We start from the raw sequence: 20955 nt of genomic DNA, 5'->3' as shown, positions 1-20955 counted from the left end.
GTATTTGCCCTAGTAGTCCTCTCACAAGTTTAGAGTTTTGTACTTTCTACTCTGTTTTTGTCACATTCAGTCAGAGTGATAGTCAGAAAAAACAACTCAATGTAGTGAATATTTGTGAGCTGTGAATCTGTTTGAATGATAAATCTCTTAATATTTCTTCTCAGTATTGTCAGTGGTGTTAATCAGTAACTTACAACATTGTCTTCCTTTTACTTATTCTTTATGTGCATTTTATTACTGCTTTGTTGTTTGGGGATTAATAACTGGTTTCTACTGGTATTTGAAGTGTTTTGTAACTTAAAAATTCATGCAAATTTTACCCTTCTAATTAGCACATATAATATAGTTTTGTAGAGGATTTTAGTTTATAATTCCAGTAACAATTAGAAGACTACCTAAAAAAACAAACAGGAGTAGAATGTTGAATATAGAAATTTAGGAAGATTATTCTTCAGATGACATAAGGATTGATTGGAGGCAAAGATAATTTGAAAGAATGTGAACAGTGGATAAGTATGAGTTTTATGTGCTTCAGTCCTTCTTCAAGAGGTAAAAAAATATTTTTTTCAAACTTTAAAGTGGCTGTACTAAAACAGATGATAAAATCCATATAGGTCCTCTGACAGTGTTACCTGAATTAGGTGGCAAATTAAATTCTGAACAGAAGTCTACCCAGCTATCCTTAAGCTACTTATACTTTGTGACACCGTTCTGTGATTCTGCCTTTGAGCTTCTCCAGAGCTGTGACTTCAGGCCATGGTGATTTCAGTTATTTTAAAGTGTGGAGTTAGCAAGAACTTGTATTACATGTGACTTTGATTTCAGGAAATCTGCATCATGGAAAATGAAAAAAGTCTTTGACAAACTTGATCTAAGATAAAAGGAGATAGAAAAGATATATAACATATACAACAATTAATGAAATAGCCACTGATATTTTATTATGAGAGAATGCAGTATACAACTTTACAGCAACAACAACAATAAAAACCGGAAGAAATTGAAGAAAACAACCTATACAGCTGGCTCAAGAAGCCTTAAAAATAAGACCAGCCCTAGTCAAAGATCCCTAAGAATTAATAGGCTCAGATGATTTTACAAGCAAGTTTTACTAAACTTTATTTTATTAAATTTTTTGCAGTGCTCCCTCCTTTCCCCTCCCACACCTGATGACCAACAAAGAAAGCTTCTTTCCATATATAAACCTTTCCTTGACTAAATTTTACTAAACTTTAAAATAATAATGTTGTTGTTAGGTGCTGTCAACTTGACTCCAATTCATAGCCACCCTGTGTACAATAGAACGAAAACACTGCCCAGTCACACGCCAATCCTTGTTGTTATACTGGTGCCTGTCATTGCAGCCACTGTGTCAGTCCGTTTTGTTGAGGGCCTTCCCTTTATTGCTGACCCTCTATTTTACCAAGCATTATATTCTTCTCCAGGGAATGGTTACTTCTGACAACATGACCAATGTAGGTGAGATGAAGTCTTGCCATTCTCATTTCTAAGGAGCATTCTGGCTGCACTTCCAGGACAGATTTGTTCATTCTTCTGGCAGTCCATGGTATTTTCAGTGTTCTTCGTTAACCACAATTCAAAAGCGTCAACTCTTCTTCAGTCTTATTTATTCATTGTCCAGCTCTTACATGTGTATGACGCAGTTGAAAATATCATGACTTGGATTAGGAGCACCTTAGTATTTAAAGAAACATCTTTGCTCTTCAGCACTTTAAAGAGGTCTTTTTTTTTTTTTTTGGGTGAAGATTTACAGAGCAAATTCACTTTTCATACAGCAGTGCACATATACTTTGTCTCATGTCATGGACCACAGTTTACCACAATGCAACAGCCCCCCTCCCACTTCCTCCCCATAGTTTCCTTAAAGAGGTCTTTTGCAGCAGATTTTATCAGTGCAGTACATTGTCTGATTTCTTGACTGCTGCTTCCATTGGTGTTGATTGTGGAACCAAGTAATGTGAAATCTTTGACAACTTCAATCTTTTCTCCATGAAAATGATGCTGCTTATTGGTCAAGTTGTGAGGATTTTTATTTTCTTTAGGTTGAGATGTAATCCATACTGATGACTGTAGTCTTTGATCTTCATCAGTAAGTGCTTCAAGTCATCTTCACTTTCAGCAAGCAAGGTTGTGTCATCTGCATATTGCAGGTTGTTAATGAGTCTTCCTTCAATCCTGATGCTATGTTCTCCATAGCATAGTCCACCTTCTCAGATTATTTGCTCTGCATACAAATTGAATATGTATAGTGAAAGGATACAACCCTGACACACTCCCTTTCTGATTTTAAATCACAAATTATCTCCTTGTTCTGTTCGAATGACAACCTCTTGGTCTATGTACAGTTTCCTCATGAGCACAGTTCTGGAATTCCCGTTCTTCACAGCATTATCCATAATTTATTATGATCCACACAATTGAATGCTTTTGCATAGTCAATAAAACATAAGTAAACATCATCCTGGTATTCTTTGCTTTCAGCCAAGATCCATCTGACATCAGCAATGATATCCCTCAATCTTCTTCTGAATCCACCTTGCATTTCTGGAAGTTCCCTGTCAATATACTGCTGCAACTATTTTTTAGTTATCTTCAGCAAGATTTTTTCTCTGTATGATATTATTAATGACATTATTTGAAATGTCAACATTTTGTTGGATCACCTTTCTTTTAAATGGGCACAAATAATGAATCTCTTCCACTCAGTTGGCCAGGTGTCTGTCTTCCAAATTTCTTGGCATAGATGAGTAAGTACCTCCAGGTCTGTATCCATTTGTTGAAATATTTCACTGGGTATTCTGTCAATTCCTGGAGGCTTGTTTTTCACCAATTCCTTCAGGACAGCTTGTACTTCTCCTTTCAATATCATTTGCTCTTGATCACAGGCCACCTCCTGAAATAGTTGAACATCAATCACTTCTTTTTGGTTCAGTGACTTTGAGTATTCCTTCCATTTTCTTTTGATGCTTTCTGAATAATTCAATATTTTGCCTATAGAATCCTTCAGTATTGCAACTGGAGGCTTGAGAAATGTGATGCATGGTCTTCTCTTTTGGTTTTCTAACTCCATGTTTTTGCACATTTTTTTATAATAATTGACTTTGTCTTCTTGAGCTGCACTTTGAAATCTTCTCTTCAGCTATTTATCTTATCATTTCTTCCATTTACTTTAGCTACTCGCCATTCAAGAGCAAATTCCAGAGTCTCTGCTATACCCATTTTGGTCCTTTCTTCCTTTGCTGTCTTTCTAATGACCTTTTGCTTTCTTCATATGTGGTATTCTTGATATCGTCCCACAGTTCATCTGGTTTTTGGTCACTGGTGTCCAGTGCATCAAATCTATTCTTCAGATGGACTCTAAATTGAGGTGGGATATACTCAAGGTCATATTTTGGCTCTAGTGGACTTGTTTTAATTTTCTTCAACTTCAACTTGCATGTGAGGAAGTGATTGGTTTGTTGCGCAGTCGACTCCTGGCCTTGTTTTGGCTGAAGAAGTTGAGCTTCTTCATTGCCTCTTTCTGCAGATGTAATCAATCTAATCCCTGTGTATTCCATCTCGTGAGGTCCACACATATAACCATCATTAATGTTGAAAAAAGGTAATTGCAGTGTATTTTAAAGTGTGGAGTTAGCAAGAACTTGTATTACATGTGACTTTGATTCAGGAAATCTGCATCATGGAAAATGAAAAAAGGCTTTGACAAAGGAAGTTTCTTTCCATATATAAACATTTCCTTGACTAAATTTTACTGAACTTTAAAATAATAGTATTGTTGTTAGGTGCTGTTGAGTTGACTCCAACTCATAGCGACCCTATGTACAATAGAATGAAAACACTGCCCAGTCATTTGCCAATCCTTGTTAACACTTGTGGCCATCATTGCAGCCACTGTGTCAGTCCGTTTTGTTGAGGGTCTTCCCTTTATTGCTGACACTCTACTTTACCAGGCATGATATTCTTCTCCAGGGAATGGTCCCTTCTGACGACAAGTCGTTGGTCTTGCAGAATTCTCTCATGGAATCTCTGATATCATTTCTATCACCAAGGCCATGTTTTTTGACTACCATTGTTTCTTCTTTGTTTCCAGCTCTTGCATTCCAATCACCAGTAATAATCAATACATCTTGATCACATGTTTGGTCAGTTTCAGACTGCAGAAGTTGGTTAAAATTTTCAGTTTACTTTTCTTTGGTTTTAGTGGTTGGTGCATAAATTTGAATAATAGTAGTATTAGCTGGTCTTCTTTGTAGGCATATGGATATTATCCTATCACTAACAGCATTGTACTTCAGCATAGATCTTGAAACATTCTTTGTGACGATGAATGCCATGCCATTCCTCTTCAATTTGTCATTCACGGAACAGTAGATCTTATATGATTGTCTGATTTGAAATGACCAAAACCACTCCATTTCAGCTCACTAATGCCTTTATGCATTCCATTTCATTTTTGACAACTTCCAATTTTCCTACGTTCATACTTCGTACATTCCACATTCCTATTATTAATGCATGTTTGCAGCTGTTTCCTCCCATTTTTAATCATGTCGCATCAGCAAATGGAGGTCCCAGAAATTTTATTCCATCTATGTCATTAAGGTAGACTACTTTGAGGAGGCAGCTCTTCCCCAGTTGTATTTTGAGTGCTTTCTGACCCGAGGGGCTCATCTTTCTGGCTGTATATCAGACAGTGTTTCACTGCTGTTCATAAGTAAGATTTTCAGTGACCAGTTTTTTCAGAAGTGGATAAATTGGTGCATAAATTTGAATAATAGTAGTATTAGCTGGTCTTCTTTGTAGGCATATGGATATTATCCTATCACTAACAGCATTGTACTTCCTTCTTCCCAGTCTGTCTTAGTGTGGAAGCTCTGCTGAAACCTGTCCACCATGGGTGACCCTGCTGGTATTTCAATACTGGTAGCATAGCCTCCAGCCACACAGCAACATGCAAGCTACCACAGTATAACAAACTGACAGATGAGTGGTGGTAAAATAATAATAGATAATATATATTAAGCACTTAGACAATAGTAAGTGCTTTATAAACATGAACATATTTGATCTTCACAGAAATCTAGCCTCTTTTTGAACACTTTCAGTATGGTGAGCATTCTACTTTGTGTATTATCTATTCCTTCATTGAATAGTTTAACCATCCTTTGTCCAATTTACATAAATGGAAATCCACCCATTAGTCTTGGTTCTGCATTTTAGAGTAATATGACATAAGTTAATGTCCTCTTTCACATGATAATCCTATATATCTGGAATGCAGCTACAATGTCTGTTTTTCTCTAGCCGAAGAGTCTTCTTTAAAGACATATCTTATGTCAAGATGGTACTATGTCTATATCGTTTCCTTTATCTTCTAGTCTTATAACTTTATCAAAATGAAATTGCTTTGGAAATAGTTTTGTTTATGATTCCATCTATATTTCTTAGTATGCCTTTTTGCTTTTGTAAAGATTTCATATAGACTATTTAATACCCATATTTTACCTGTCATGGACTGACATTTGAGAGATCCTGTTGTACACTATTTTTCCCTTTATTAAAAATAAGATTTCCCCCTTTTAGTCCTATAATAACTAAACCAAGCCCATTGCTTTCTAATAGATTCCAACTCATAGTGACCCTGCAGGGCAGAGTAGAACTGCCCCATAGAGTTTTCAAGGCTATGATCTTTACGGAAGCAAATTGCCACGTCGTTTTCCTGCTGATCTTTCAGTTAGCAGCCAAGCACTTAACCACTGCACTACCAGGTCTCCTCTCTAGATTTGTACCCCTCCCAATTTCCTGCATGATTTTAGAAAGACTACTATTAATAATTCCACATTTATATTTTCATTCTTTTAGAACTCTGAAAATTGTGTGGGCCCAGATTTTGGTTATGTGTTTTTCAACTCATTTTCCTCTTCATTTGAACTTCATTGACATTTTTTGTGTGTGTGTGTGTGTGTGTGTGTGATCTGGGTGAAAGTTTACAGAGCAAATTCACTTACCATACAGCAGGTCACATACACTTTGTCTCATGACATTGATTGCAATTTCCCACAGTGCAACAGCTCCCCTCCCACTTCCTCCCCATAGTTACCTCTTACCTGTGTCCTTCCCTCCCAGCTTCTCAGATTATTCATCCTACAGATTGAATGAGTATGGTGAAAGGATAAAATTCTGACACACTTCTTTCTTAATTTTAAAGCATGCAGTATCCCCTTGTTCCATTTGAATGACAACCTCCTGGTCTATGTACAGGTTCCTCATGAGCACAACTAAATGTTCTGGAATTCCCCTTCTTCTCAATGTTATCTATAATTTGTTATGATCCACACAATCACATGCTTTTGCATAGTCAATAGAACACAAATAAACATCTTTCAGGTATTCTTTGCTTTGAGCCAAGATCCATCTGACATCAGCAATCATATCCTTCATCATATGCCCTCTTCTGAATCCAGATTGCATTTCTGGAAGTTCCCTGTCAATATACTACTGCAACCGTTTTTTAATTATCTTCAGCAAGATTTTACTTGTATGTGATACTGATGTTACTGTTTAATAATTTCCTCATTCTGTTGGATCACGTTTCTTTGGAATGGGGACAAATACGGATCTCTTCCAGTCAGTTGGCCAGGTAGCTTTCTTCCATATTTGTTGGCATAGATGAGTAAGTGTGTCCAGCACAGCATTGGTTTGTTGAAACATCTCAATGGGTATTCCATCAATTCCCAGAGACTTCTTCTTTGCCAGTTCCTTCAGTGCAGCTTCAACCTCTTCGTCAATACCGTTGACCATTGCCACTTCCTGAAATGGGTGAACATTGACCAATTCTTTTTGGTACAGTTGACTCTGTGTATTCCTTACATCTTCTTTTAATGTTTCCTGCATCATTCAATATTTACCCCATAGAATTGTTCAGTATTGCAACTCAAGGCTTGAATTTTTTCTTCAGTTCTTTCAGTTTGAGAAATGTTGAAGAAGGCATGTTCTTCCCTTTTGGTTTTCTAACTCCAGGTCTTTGCACATTTCATTATAGTAATTGACTTTGTCTTCTCGAGCTGCTCTTTGAAACCTTCTCTTCAGCTCTTTTGTCTTTTCATTTCTTCCATTTGCTTTTGCTACTCTCTGTTCAATGGCAAGTTTCAGAGTCTCTTCTGACATCCATTGTGGTCTTTCCTTCCTTTCCTGTCTTTTTAATGACTTTTTGCTTTCTTCGGGCATGATAATCTTAGCCATTAGAGAGATGCAGATCAAAATAACAATGAGATACCATCTCACTCCAGCAGTAATGGCAAAGTTCAACAACACAGAAAATAACACAGGGCTGGTGAGGATGTGAAGAGACTGTTAGTCTCCTACATTGCTGGTAAGAACTACTGTGGAAAACAATATGGTGATTCTTTAAAAAGTTGGAAGTAGAAATACCATTGGATCCAGCAATCCCGTTACTAGGTATATATCCTAAAGAAGTGACAGCCAGGACACAAACAGACACATGCACATCTATGTTCATTGCAGCATTATTTGCAGTAGCAGAGATGGAAATAATATGAGTGTCCATCATTGGAGGTATAGATAACCAAACTATGATACGTATACATAGTGGAATACTGTGCAACACTAAAGAATAATGTAGAATATGCAAAACACCTCATAATGTGTATGAACTTGCAGGATATCATGCTGAGTGAAGTAAGTCAATCACAGAAGGATGAACATTTTAATTAGTCTAGTACTGTAAAAAGTGAAGTAAAGGTTTACATATGGAAGATTTGTTGGTTACCAGATATGGGAGGGGAAAGGAGGGAAAATTGCTAGGTAGGTAAAAGATTAGTATTGATTTTGGTGAAAGGAAAGGCAATGTACCAAAAGTGAGTGACAACACAGTAACACTAAGGAAAAGGAAGACAGAGAGAGGTGCACAAGAGGTACAGATAACAAAGGCAAACACTTTTACAGTCAAAGTACTGCATTTATCAGTAATAACAAACATTAATTTACAGGTGGATACATAGGTAGACAGGGTGAATGATCAGGTATGTCTAGGCAACAGGGAATCTACCCATGATCGCATATAAGATTGGCAGACAGTATTTCTACATACTTATTTGTATGTGTTAAAAAATGTCCATAGTAGAGCTACAGGGGGCAAAGTTATAATAACTTCTTAGCCATAGCCAGTCACCCTGAGGGAGTCAGTTGTTGGGCCTATGGGCTCAGGACCATGGTTGTGGGCCATAACAAGTTCAATTGGTATGATATACTTACACAAAAATGTCATTCTACATCCTAATTTCATTAGTAGTGAGTGGGGTTTTAAAAGCTTGCAAGCAGCCATCTAAGGTTCAGCAATTGGTTTCTCTTCATCCAGAGCAAAGAAGAATGAAGCAAACCAAAGATATGTGGAAACATTTAGTCCAAGGGACTAGTGGACCATGGGAACCCCAGCCTACATGACTGTGAGACCTGAAGAACTTGATGGTGCCCAGCTACCTCTGTCAACCACTCAGAAAGGGATCAGTGTAGGAAATCCTGCATAGAATGGGAGAAAAATGTGGAAAAAAACTCAAAATCAAAAAAGACCAGGCTAAGTGGTCTGATAGAGACTGGTGAAACCTCTGAGACTATGGCCCCTAGTCACTCTTTGGGCCTGGAAATGAACTTACTCCCATGGCTCCCAGCCAAACAATGGACAGGCCTACAAGGTGAACATTTATACCAGGTAGGCATACTTCTTAGAGCAGTCAACCATGGGAGATCAGAAGGACAGTATTTGTACAAGGAGATAGCAGGAATGTATAGGGAAAAAGGACACAGAGAAAAGGTGACCACAGGGAGGAAGTGGGAAGAGAGCTGTTACATTATAGGCATTGCATGCAATGTCATGAATGGAAAATGAACTTGCTCTGTAAACTTTCACCAAAATCACAATTAAAAAAACTGATGTACAGTGCTGTCAGTGATAGGATAATATACATACACCTACAATGAAGACCAGTTAATACTACTTTTACCAACCACCGAAGCCAAAGATGAAGAAATTGAAGATTTTTACCAACTTCTGCAGTCTGAAATTAACCAACCATACAGTCAAGATGTATTGATTATTACTGGTGATTGAATGCAAAAGTTGGAACAAGAACTATCAGTAGTTGGAAAATATGGCCTTAATGACAGAAATGATACCAGAGATTGCATGGTAGAATTTTGTAAGACCAGTGACTTATTCACTGCAAATACTTTTTTTCAACAATAAATGATGGGTATGCATGTGGACCTTGCAAGATGGAATGTATGTGAATCAAATAAACTATATCTGCAGTAGGAGGCAATGGAGAAGCTCAATATCATCAGTCAAAACAAGGCTAGGAGCTGACTGTGGAATAGACCATCAGTTGCTCAATATGCAAGGTCAATTTGAAACTGAAAAAACTTAAACAAGTCCACGAAAGCCAAAAATATAACCTTGATTATATGCTGCCTCAATTTAGAGACAATCTGAAGAGTAGATTTGACACAATGTACACTAATGACCAAAGATCAGACGAGTTGTGAGATGACATGAGAAACATCATATATGAAGAAGGCAAACAGTCATTAAAATGACAGGTAAGGAAAGACCAAAGGGGATGTCAGAAGAGACTGCAACTTGCTCTTGGATGGAGAGTAGTTAAAGCAAATGGAAGAAATGATGAAATAAATGAACTGAACAGATGATTTCAAAGGGCAGCTGGGGAAGACAAAGTATTTCAATGAAATGTGCAAAGATTTGAAGTTAGCAAACCCAAAGGGAAGAACATGTACAGCGTTTCTCAAGCTGAGAGAATGGAAGAAAAAATTCAAGCCTTGAGTTGCAATATTGAATGATTCTAAGGGCAAAATATTGACCAGTGCAGTAAAGCATCAAAAAGAAGGTGAATACAGAGTCAGTGTACCAAAAAGAAAGAATTGGTTGACGATCAGCTATTTCAGAAGGTAGCATATGCCCAGGACCATTGGTATTGAAGGAAGAAGTCCCAGCTGCACTGGGGGAATTGGCGAAAAACAGGGTTTCAGGAATTGACAGAATACCCATTGAGATGTTTCAACAAATGGATGCAGTGCTGAAGGTGTTTACTCATTTATGTCAAGAAATTTTGAAGACAGCTACTTGGCCAGCTGACTGGGAGAGATACATTTTTGTGCCCATTCCAAAGAAAGGTGATCCAACAAAATGTGGAAATCTTAGACAATATCATTAATACCACACGTGAGTAATATTTTACTGAAGATAATTCTAAACACTTGCAGCAGTATACAGACAGGGAACTTCCAGAAATTCAAGCTGGATTCAGAAGAAGATGTGAAACGAGGGATACCATTGCTGATGTTAGATAGAAAGCAAAGAATACCAGAAAGTTGTTTACTTGTGTTTTATTGAGCATGCAGAGGCATTTGACTGTGTGGATCATAACATTATGGGTAACATTGTGAAGAATGGCAATTCCAGAACACTTAATTGTGCTCATGAGGAACCTGCACATAGACCTAGAGGCTATCATTTGAACAGAACAAGGAGATACCCTAGAGGCTATCATTTGAACAGAACAAGGAGATACTGCATGATTTAAAATCAGAAAGTGTGTATGTCAGAGTGGTATCCTTTCACCGCACTTACTCAGTCTGTATGCTGAGCAAATAATCTGGAAAGCTGGACTGTGTGAAGAAGAATGTAGCATCAGAATTGGAGGAAGGCTTATTAACAGCCTGCAGTATGCAGATGACACAACCTTGCTTGCTGAAAGTAAGACTTGAAGCACTTACTGATGAAGATCAAAGACTGCAGTCTTCAGTATGGATTACACCTCAGCATAAAGGAAACAAAAATATTCACAATTGGACCAATAAGCAAAATTATGATAAATGGAGAAAAGATTGAAGTTGTCAGAGATTTCATTTTACTTGGATCCACCATCAACACCCATCGAAGCAGCAGTCAAGAAATCAAACAGCTATTGCACTGGGCATATCTGCTGCAAAAGACCTCTTTAAAGTATTGAAGAACAAAGATGTCACTTTGAAGATTAAGGTGTACCTTACTCAAGCCATGCATAAGTCACCTCATATGCATGTGAAAGTTGGATAGTGAGTAAGGAAGACCGAAGAAGAATTGGTGCCTTTGAATTGTGGTGTTGACAAAGAATATTAAAAATACCATGGACTACCAGAAGAATAAACAAATCTGTCTTGGAAGTAGTACAGCTGGAATTTTCCTTAGAAGCGAGAATGGCCAGACTTCATCTGTCGTACTTTGGTCATGTTTTCAAAAGGGACCAGTCTCTGGAGAATGATGTCATGCTTGGTAACATAGGGGGTCAGTGAAAAAGGGGAAGACCTTTAATGAGATGGATGGACACAGTGGCTGCAATGATGGAATCATGCATAGCAACAATTGTGAGGATAGCACAGGACTGGGCAGTGTTTTGTTCTGCTGGACATGGAGACACTGTGAGTCGGAAGTGACTCAACGACGCCTAACAATAACAGCAACAAGCTTCATAACATTCACTACGCTACCTTGAATGTAATTCTTAATATTTAAAAATCCTAAAGGAAAATATGCATATATTTGTTATTATATTACACAGGCTAGCTTTTTTTTTTTTTTTTTTTGGATGAAATTACTATAATCAGTGAGACTCCAATTAATAGTTGGATATCTTTGTTTAACTTAATAAATAAAATTGTTGATAGGTAAATATTTCAAAATATAAATCCATTATAAGTAAAAATAAGGAATCTGTAGAGGCCAAAAAAGCTGACAGTCACTTGATCAGTAATCAGTAATATCTGATATCCTGTTTAGGTGATGTGTAGCAGTTCCAAGAGTTGGACGTCACTTCTAAACATGAGAAGTTATCATGAGGGTAACAGGAAAACATGTTTCATTTCCCCTTATTTTTCCTGTGATTTTCTCCAGAAAACTCACCATGATTTCATTCCACAGTTCCTTGAACTTCTGTTTTTAAACTTAATTAACCCTGTCATTCCCTACTTACCTGCCTATCTCCTGTGGAATGTGAATAATGTAAAAAATGTCAAGTATTGAATGTAAGGACTCAATAATGTTAGTGATTTACTTTATTAGTCACAAAGCATTAAGAAAGATAAATAAATTAATAAACATGATTCCAGAGAAATCGCTTAGAGAGTCTCCAAACAGTAAATACATAATAGGTACTCACTGCCACAGAGTCAGTTCCAACTCATAGTGACCCTATTAGACAAAGGAGGACTGTCCCATAGGGTTTCTGAGGGTATAAATCTTCATGGAAGTAGGTTCCTCATCTTTGTCCTGCAGTGCGGCTGGTGGATTTGAATCACCAACCTTTTGGTTAGCAGCCGAATGCTTTAACCACTATGTCACCAGAACTGATTATATTATAGATAGGACAAGGTAAAAGTTATAGCACAGAATATATAGTCACATTGTAATAGTAGAGTTTATTAAAATGATAAACGATATATTGTTTTTCATTGTAGAAAATTATACACCCAAATTGATCGATTCAGCCCGTAAGAGTATTACTACAATAAGTGGTATGACAAAATATTGCCACTTTCTTGAGGACTTAACACTAGAGGGCAGAGTGTTCCAAAGAACATTTTCATATTGGCTTGCCTTTCTTTTATTATAAATACATTATCCTTACCATGCCATTTATTCTTTCATGGCAAATGCTACATTAAAAAATGAGAAATATGGTCATTTTGTAATTGTCTATGTGGTGCTAATGATCTGTTTTGATGTTTTTTTAGACAACATAATGAGCACTCTTCTGATTTTTATTAGTAAGTTGAATATCCATGTTTTCTACCTTTTCTGATTGAAATCATTATTTCTGGTTTCTGATGGTAGTTTGAAGTATATATATATATAAGCTACATACACATTTATATCATTAAGTGAATTTCATAAATTCTAATTAGTGTAACTAAGTAAGTAAATGAGGGGAGTTCTGGTGGCGTAGTGCCTAAGGCATTTGACTGCTAACCAGAAGACTGATGGTTCAAACCCCCCAGCCACTCCTTGGAAGGAAGGTTGGGCAATCTACTTCTGTAGTGGTATTGCCTTGAAAACCCAAGGAGGGGTTGATAGGAGTCAGATCCAACTCGATGGCAGTGGGTTTAAATAAAGTGAGGGAAAGGATATTTGATACATCTATGTTGAAGCTCAGTATGCCCTTTTAAGCTTCCCTTATTGATAAATTTCTGAAGATCTATTCACTCACCAATGATCTTTTTCAAATGTTCTAATTATAGTTTAGAAGTGATATCACACATTTGGGGAAATTTTTACTCAGGGTTTGGTATTAAAAGTAAGCATATAAGTAAAAAGGCTGCATAATGAAAATTATACTCAGAAATCTCTTAAGTATCATTGATTGTTTTTGTTATTGTTAGGTGCCATTAAGTCAGTTCCAGCTCATTGTGACCCTGTGTACAGCAGAATGAATCACTGCCCAGTCCTGTGCAGAATCATTGCTATGGTTAAGCCCATTGTTGAGGACACTGTGTTAATCCATCACATTGAGGGTCTTCCTATTTTTCGCTGACAGTCTACTTTACTGAACATGAAGTCCTTCACCAGGGACTAGTTCCTCCAGATAACATGTCCAAAATACGTGAGATGAAGTTTCACTATCCTGTCTTCTAAGGAGCATTCTGCATGTACATCTTCCAAGACAGATTTGTTTGTTCCTCTGTCAGTACTTGGTATATATTCAATATTCTTTGCTAACATCATAATTCAAATGCATCAGTTCTTCTTCAATCTTCCTTATTTATTATCCAGATTTCACATGCTTATGAAGCAATTGAAAACACCAAGGCTGACTTACCATTGTGAAAATGTCATTATTACTCAAAATTATCTACAGATATAATGCAATTCTGATTCAGATTCCATCATCATTCTTTAAAGAGATGGAAAAAGTTATCAATAACTTTATATGGAAAGAAAGAGACCCCAGAGAAGCAAAGACTACTAAAGAAGAACAGGAAAGTAGGAGGCCTCACACTCTCCAATCTCAAAACCTACTCTACAGCCACAGTAGTCAAAATAGCCTGGAATCAGGACAGTGATGGGCACATAGATCAGTGGAACTGAAGTAAATCCAAAGGGCCAAACCCCATTAAACAAGGATGAGATTGTCTCTTTAACAAATGGTACTGGCAAAACTGGCTATCTGTCTGCAGAAAAAATGAAACACTCTCACCATATACCAAAACTAACTCAAGATGAATTAAAGACCTGAAGGTAAAACCTAAACCTGTAAGGATCATCAAAGAAAAAATAGGGACAAAATTAATGGCCTTAATACATGGCATAAAAGCACTATCCAATATATCTAAAAACTTAGCTACAACAGAAGACAAGCTAGATAATGAGCCTCCTAAAAATTAAACATATATGTGCATCAGAAGACTTCACCAAAAGAGTAAAAAGAGAACCTAAATACTGGGGGGTGGGGGAGGAAATTGACAGTGATATAACAGAAAAAGTCTAATCTCTAAACCTTATCAAAAACTTCAACACATCAACAATAGAACAAGAAGCAATCCACTTGAAAAATGGGCAGAGGACATAAGTAGGCACTTCACCATAGAAGACATTTCAGGCAGCCAACAAACACATGAAGAAACTCATGATCATTAGTCATTATAGAAATGCACATCAAAACAATGAGATATCATCTCATCCCAGCATTAATACCAAAATTTGAAAAAAACAGAAAACAGCAAATGCTGGTGAAGGTGTAGAGAGATTGGAATGCTCGTACACTGCTGGAGAAGTGTGAAATGGTGCAACCATTGTGGAAAACAGCATGGCGCTTCCTTAAAAAATTGCAAATGAAACTATATAATCTAGCAATTCCACTACTAGGTATTATATCTTAGAGGGATAAGAACTGTAACACAAACAGATAAATGCTTACCTGTGTTCATTGCAGCATTCTTCACAGTAGCAAAAAGATGGAAACAGCCCAAGTGCCCATCAGTGAATGAATGGATAAACAAACTATAGTACATACATACAATGTAATACTATACAACTTTAAAGAATAACAATCTGCAAAACAAGTCATAGCATGGATGAATCTAGAGGACATTATGCTGAGTAAATTTAATTTGTCACCAAAGGATAAATATTGTATGAGACCACTCCTTTAAAAAGTTTACGCACATAGAGAAACGTTCTTTGAAGGTTACCAGGAACAGGAGGTGAAGGGAGGGTAAATCACTAACTTGAGGGTAAACACATATTAACTTGGGTGAAGGGAAAGGCAATATACAATAAAAGGAAGTCAGCACGAAATGACCAAGGTGAATAAGGACACTAAGAAGAGCACAAGAGTTAAAGGCAACAAAGGTTAACACTGTTACATACCCAATCCTTCAATAACAGTAATTACGATAATTTATGAGTGAACACATAGATAGACTCACAGGCTGAACAGGGTGGGAAGGTGAATGGGATTACACCCAAGAATATATATAGGTTTGACAAAGGATAGTTCTATATATGTTGCAAATACATCCACGAATATAGTGGAGCGTACAGAGAGCAAAGTTATAAAAACTTCTTGGCCACAACAAAATACCTTGAGGCAATAAGTCACTGGGCCTGAGGTTTCAGAACTATAGTCTCAGGGGTCACCAAGGTCATCTGGCATAACAACATCCACAAAGACAAGGTTGTATATCCTACTTTGTTGATTAGTACCTGGGGTCTGTAAGCAGCTGAGCTATTACTAAAACTAAAATCAGAACACTAGGTAAATTCATATAATTAGTACTACATTGCAGTTCTTTTTTTTTTTTTTCTCCCGCATTTTACTGAAGTTATCACTGATGGAGATTAATACATCTTTATAATGAACTAATATACAATCATACCAGAATTGTTATTACAGTAGCACATGCTATCCACATAAGACAAAAGCGTAATAAATGAATTTACCTAATTATTTTGTTTCTAGGCATTATGACTGAACATTTCATTAAATATATGGTATTGAAGAAGATAAACACATTGATATATATAGAACAATTTCATATGGAATTGCCTTATCTAAATAGATGAAATAGCATAGCATCAATGGACCATTCATGCTTCAGAAGCCTAATGAAAGATTTTTTCTTCCATTAGTCACTTAAAAGCCATGTCCAGAAAGCTGAAGAGAGAATAACATTATAGCTGATAAATCCATGCATTGACACTTTCCTTAGCCCTTCCTTTCTCCTGACCCTGGCATAGCTATTCTGCTGTCCACTAGAAGGGAAGGAACTCTTCTGAATTCCTGGGAAGTAAGGAGGAATTATGAAAAGAAAAAAGGTTCTGTAGTCTCAGTAGGGAGAGGTCTTCAGAATTATGTGTTGGAACACTAACCCTGTCTCAGTGGTGATTGTTAAAAGAAATTTATTTTATTATGAGTGAAGGCTATGAGCATTTTCAGTGAAGTAGTGTCTTAAACCTTTCTGCATCTAAAGGGAATACAGGAGGTAGTGTGTGTCCCTTTGAAATTGATATCATTGCTGTTATATTAGATATCCCTTTGAAGACTAACGTGTGCCTACCCTAAGCCATGGTATTTTTATTCAACTCATATGCATGTGAAAGTTAGACAGTGAATAAGGAAGACCAAAGAAGAATTGATGCTTTGAATTGTGGTACTAGTGAAGAATACCATGGACAATACCATGGACTGCCAGAAGAACAAACAAATCTGTCCTGGAAGAAGTACAGCCAGAATGCTCTTTAGAAGTGAGAACGGCCAGACTTTGTCTCAGCTACTTTGGTTGTATTGTCGGAAGGGTCCACTCCATGGAGAAGGCTATCATACTTGGTAAAATAGAGGGTGAGCCAAAAAGGGGAAGAGGGTCAACCAGATGGATTGACACAGTGATTGCAGTGATGGGCTCAGCCAGGATTGGGAGGATGGCCCAGGACTGAGCAGTGTTTCAGTCTGTTGTACGTAGGGTCGCTTTGAGTTGGATCCAGCTTGACAGCAGCTAATACCAACAATGTATTAGTAAGTCATTTGATGGTACTGCAGTTTTGATGCATATCATCTGAATGAAAAACGTTTAATCAGGTTTTTAATATCTCTAACTATTTAAAAGTGAATTTTCTGCTATCTCACATTCTTAACAGTTCCCTATATTACAACAAAATACCATTGCCTAATTTTGCCATTTAACCCAATAAATTATGAGGGTACTGTAGACACATATTAGCTTGCTAAAGTATTGCTAATCTTTTTAAGTACCTTGTATGCAGTTTTTTGTCAGTGTCTACATTGTTGCTGTATTTTACAGTATATATTCACATGGCTATGAATCCGGAATTGAGAAAAATAAAAGCTGAGGAGACGTCAGTAAGAGAGGACTTTATAGCTTTAAGGCATGAGAAGCTTACAGCTTTTTAATATAAATTGTTCCCAGAATCCATGTCACAGCTCCTTATATGGTGCTGCTTTTTTTTCTTCTTGGTTGCTATGACAACAGCAGCACTGCACCATTCATCAGCTCTGGACCTGGGCTGCATTGCTAGCCTTCCGTGTTACTCCTGAATGTTAAGAAGAACATCCGAGAATCATTCACTCTGTTAACGCTGCACCATTAGAAACCTAGGAACCAATTCTTCTATCAATTTGCTCTAACAGAAGGATAAACAAAACTGCGCCATAGAGGAAAATTGTATAAAAATATTTCTTTTTTCCTAAGAGTACAATACAACCTATATTTGCTGCAGTATTCTGAAAGGATAAGCTTATGCCAAGCAATCTAATGAAAAGAACTCCATCTGTGTAATTTAAAAAAAAAACAACTTTTTCTGTGTAATCTTTCTTGAAATCATTAGCTGTTCAAAACAAATACCACATTGCTTCTCTGGATACAAAAAGAAGTTGGTGATGTTGTTAGGGGTTCTAAGCCCCTTTGGGAGCATCTCTTGTGCTTTGGGACTATAATCAGCATCTGCTAAAAGAACTATCACCTGTAACGCACATTAAGTTCTGGGCAGTGTGAGAGCTGGCTGAAGAAGATTAAAGTGTGCATTACTACTGATGTGTCAGGTCTGATAACAACATGACCAGTGAATAAGAAGCCTTCAGGTTTTCAGGGGAAAAGATTATATAGTATTGACTAATGAGGAAGAAAGATGAAAGCCTGTGAGTATGCGATTACATGGATTTCTGAGCCATAAGGCCTACTTTTGGCTTTGTAGAAAAGGAAATGCAACCTAAGAGAATTTGTTAGTATTCAGTGAGCCATTTAGAAACTGTCATTAAGCACATTTATTTAATTTTTTTCTATGTTCTTTTGTTTTATCCATGTGTATGTATATATGAATGTCATAAAATAGTTTTATACTACTATTAAAAAAAGACTTTCATTGCAAAGAAGGTTATTAGGTAACTCGGTTTTAAGTATAGAATGTGAAGGTCAGATTGCTGTTTTTGTGTGTTGTAATTCTAGAATAGATTTCTACTTTCTCTTGCAATATCCTTATAAGTAAAAGATCTTTTTTTAAAAAAATAACAGTAGAAACCTAGAATTTTGTAAGCTTGCTTCCTAACATACCACATCTTTCCTATTATTTCATTCACTGAAGTACTTACAAATGATATTCTTGTATAGGTTAAGGGTTTTTTTTCCTCCAAAATTTGACATTATTTGTTAATTTTGATGATATAACTCGTTTGTTTTCCCAGTTGAACAGACTAGATTAGAGATGTACCTTTTTTTTCCTTGTATTTTTAGACCACTTGGTAATTATACACTTAAGATAAATTGAATTTGAAAATTGAATTTTCTCAAGACTCGTGTCTATTTTCTGGCTTTGAATTATTTTCTGGTTTTGATTCTTTGAGTAACATGGTAACATAGAAATGTAATTAAAGTAGGAACTTGGTTTTTTAAAATTAGAATATTTGAACTGATCCACAACCACTTTGAAAAAGGAAAAAAGCATTTTTCATCTGGGCTTATTCTTTTAGTAATTTATCTTTGGAATCATTCTTCTTCTTGAATACGTTGTTCAGAAAATACATACATAAAGTAAGTATTTTCTGAACAATGTATTTAAGAAGAATGATTTCAAAGATAAATGACTAAAATTATTTATCTTTTAATTGACTGAGTTCCTTTAATTTACACAATTAGAAAAAGATTCTGTTTTGTTGTTATTACCTTTTTTCTATTCCTCCTTCTACTTTTGGTACTTTTGCTTATAGACATACACATATGACAAGGCCCCGTGTTTAAGAAGCCTTTAAATAGGGAGAACTAATATATAAGATATAATAAAGTAGTAATCACTGTGGTCATATATTTAATAAATAAAAGATTGCACTTTCATTAGAAAGCCTGCAATTAATAGATTAAGTAAATTGAATATTCACATTTTAACTATTGCCCTGCAAGTTAAGAAAATGTAAATTTTAACATTTATGTTTGTGTAATAACTGTGCACATTGTACATCAATGCTCCTTTATGACTGTCTACCCTTACAAATGTCTACAGATAAACAAAGGATTTTTATTTTGTTATCTCTGAATCTATTATCTTGTTAAGAGTAAAAAAAAAAAACCTGATTTAGGTACTTTTCAATAAGGGCGCTATTTTTAATAACAGATTTATTCATTTTCAAGCAGTCTTCCTTTGGCATTTTTGGGGGCACTTTGCCCACTGGATATATTCCTGAAAGATTATATATAAACCTTTTTGTTTGCTTTTTTTGTAAATTGACTAATTTAAAATCCACTGGGGAAGCTCCCTGTTTTAAGAAGTTCTGCAGTAAGTCATTTTAGAATAATCAGTCCTATTAAGTTGATTTGGTGAATCTGTATCACATATTAGGTTTCTTAAAATAAGAGCCATCAATTTATTTCACTATACAAAGATTCGAGTTGCAAATTTAACTGCCTACCTTCTGTGAAAACACTATGTCTCATGTTTTGAAATTACTGTTCATTCCCTCAATTTTAAAATGGTTTGACATCAAGTTTGCTTTCTGAAATTCTATAAAAAGTCTTTTCAGTATTATTCAGATATTTTAATAGCATGTAGAATAACTAAGATTTTACTCAGTTAAATTTTAGTTGATAGCAAGCATTGCTTTTATTTGTTAGGAAATGTGGTAATGGATAAATAATATATAAAAATATAAATAGAAAATGCTAAGTTTTCATTTTTCAACTAAAACATATCATTCTAAATGATGTCTGAATATCTGGGACTTTTTAGTCTTTTTAGTACCACTGTTAAGCTTACATTAGAAATGGGTGCCTTATTTCTGTCAGGATCTGTGCTAAGACTGAAAGCCTCACATTGGTGATAAATCATTGTGAGAGTGGTTCCTAATTATTTTTTCTCTTAAGAATCTATCTTAATATTTCAGTGATAAATTTTTGTTCTTTGTCACTCCAGCATAAGGTGCTCTGTTGGTATAGTGGTTAAAGCGTTGGACTGCTAACCAAAAGGTCGGCAGCTCAGACTCTTCAGCCACCCTATGGGAAACGATGAAGCAGTCTGCTCCCATAAAGATTACAGCCTTGGGAACCCTCTGAGTAGTTCTTCTCTGTCCTGCAGGGTCATTGTGAGTTGGAATCGACTTGATGGCAGTCGGTTTGGTTTTTTTTGGTATAATTTCAACATTATTAGTAAAGCTTTTGTCTCAAATCTGATTTTCATCACTTACAGGCTTGTTGTTGTTTGTTGTTGTTACGTGCAGTCGAGTCGAACCCGACTCATAGCTACCCTTCCTAGGGTTTCAGAGGCAGTATCACTTCAGAAGTAGATTGCCCCATCTTCCTTCTGAGGAGTGGCTGGTGGGTTTGAACTGCCAGCCTTCTGGTTAGCAGTCAAGTGCCTTAGGCACT

At 36.3% G+C, this 20955-nt stretch overlaps 1 protein-coding gene across 1 annotated transcript in view; it reads left to right on the top strand.

The window, feature by feature from the left end:
- Positions 1-20955, top strand: part of TANC2 (tetratricopeptide repeat, ankyrin repeat and coiled-coil containing 2) — a 413117-nt gene that overhangs the window by 91730 nt on the left and 300432 nt on the right. The window lies entirely within an intron of this gene.

Source organism: Orycteropus afer, unplaced genomic scaffold (genome assembly GCF_000298275.1).
Source record: "Orycteropus afer afer isolate SDZICR_OR568_19922 unplaced genomic scaffold, OryAfe1.0 scaffold00018, whole genome shotgun sequence".
NCBI lineage: Eukaryota > Metazoa > Chordata > Mammalia > Tubulidentata > Orycteropodidae > Orycteropus > Orycteropus afer.
Note: the sequence above shows the minus strand (reverse complement) of the source record. Positions and strands in the feature narration are given on the sequence as shown.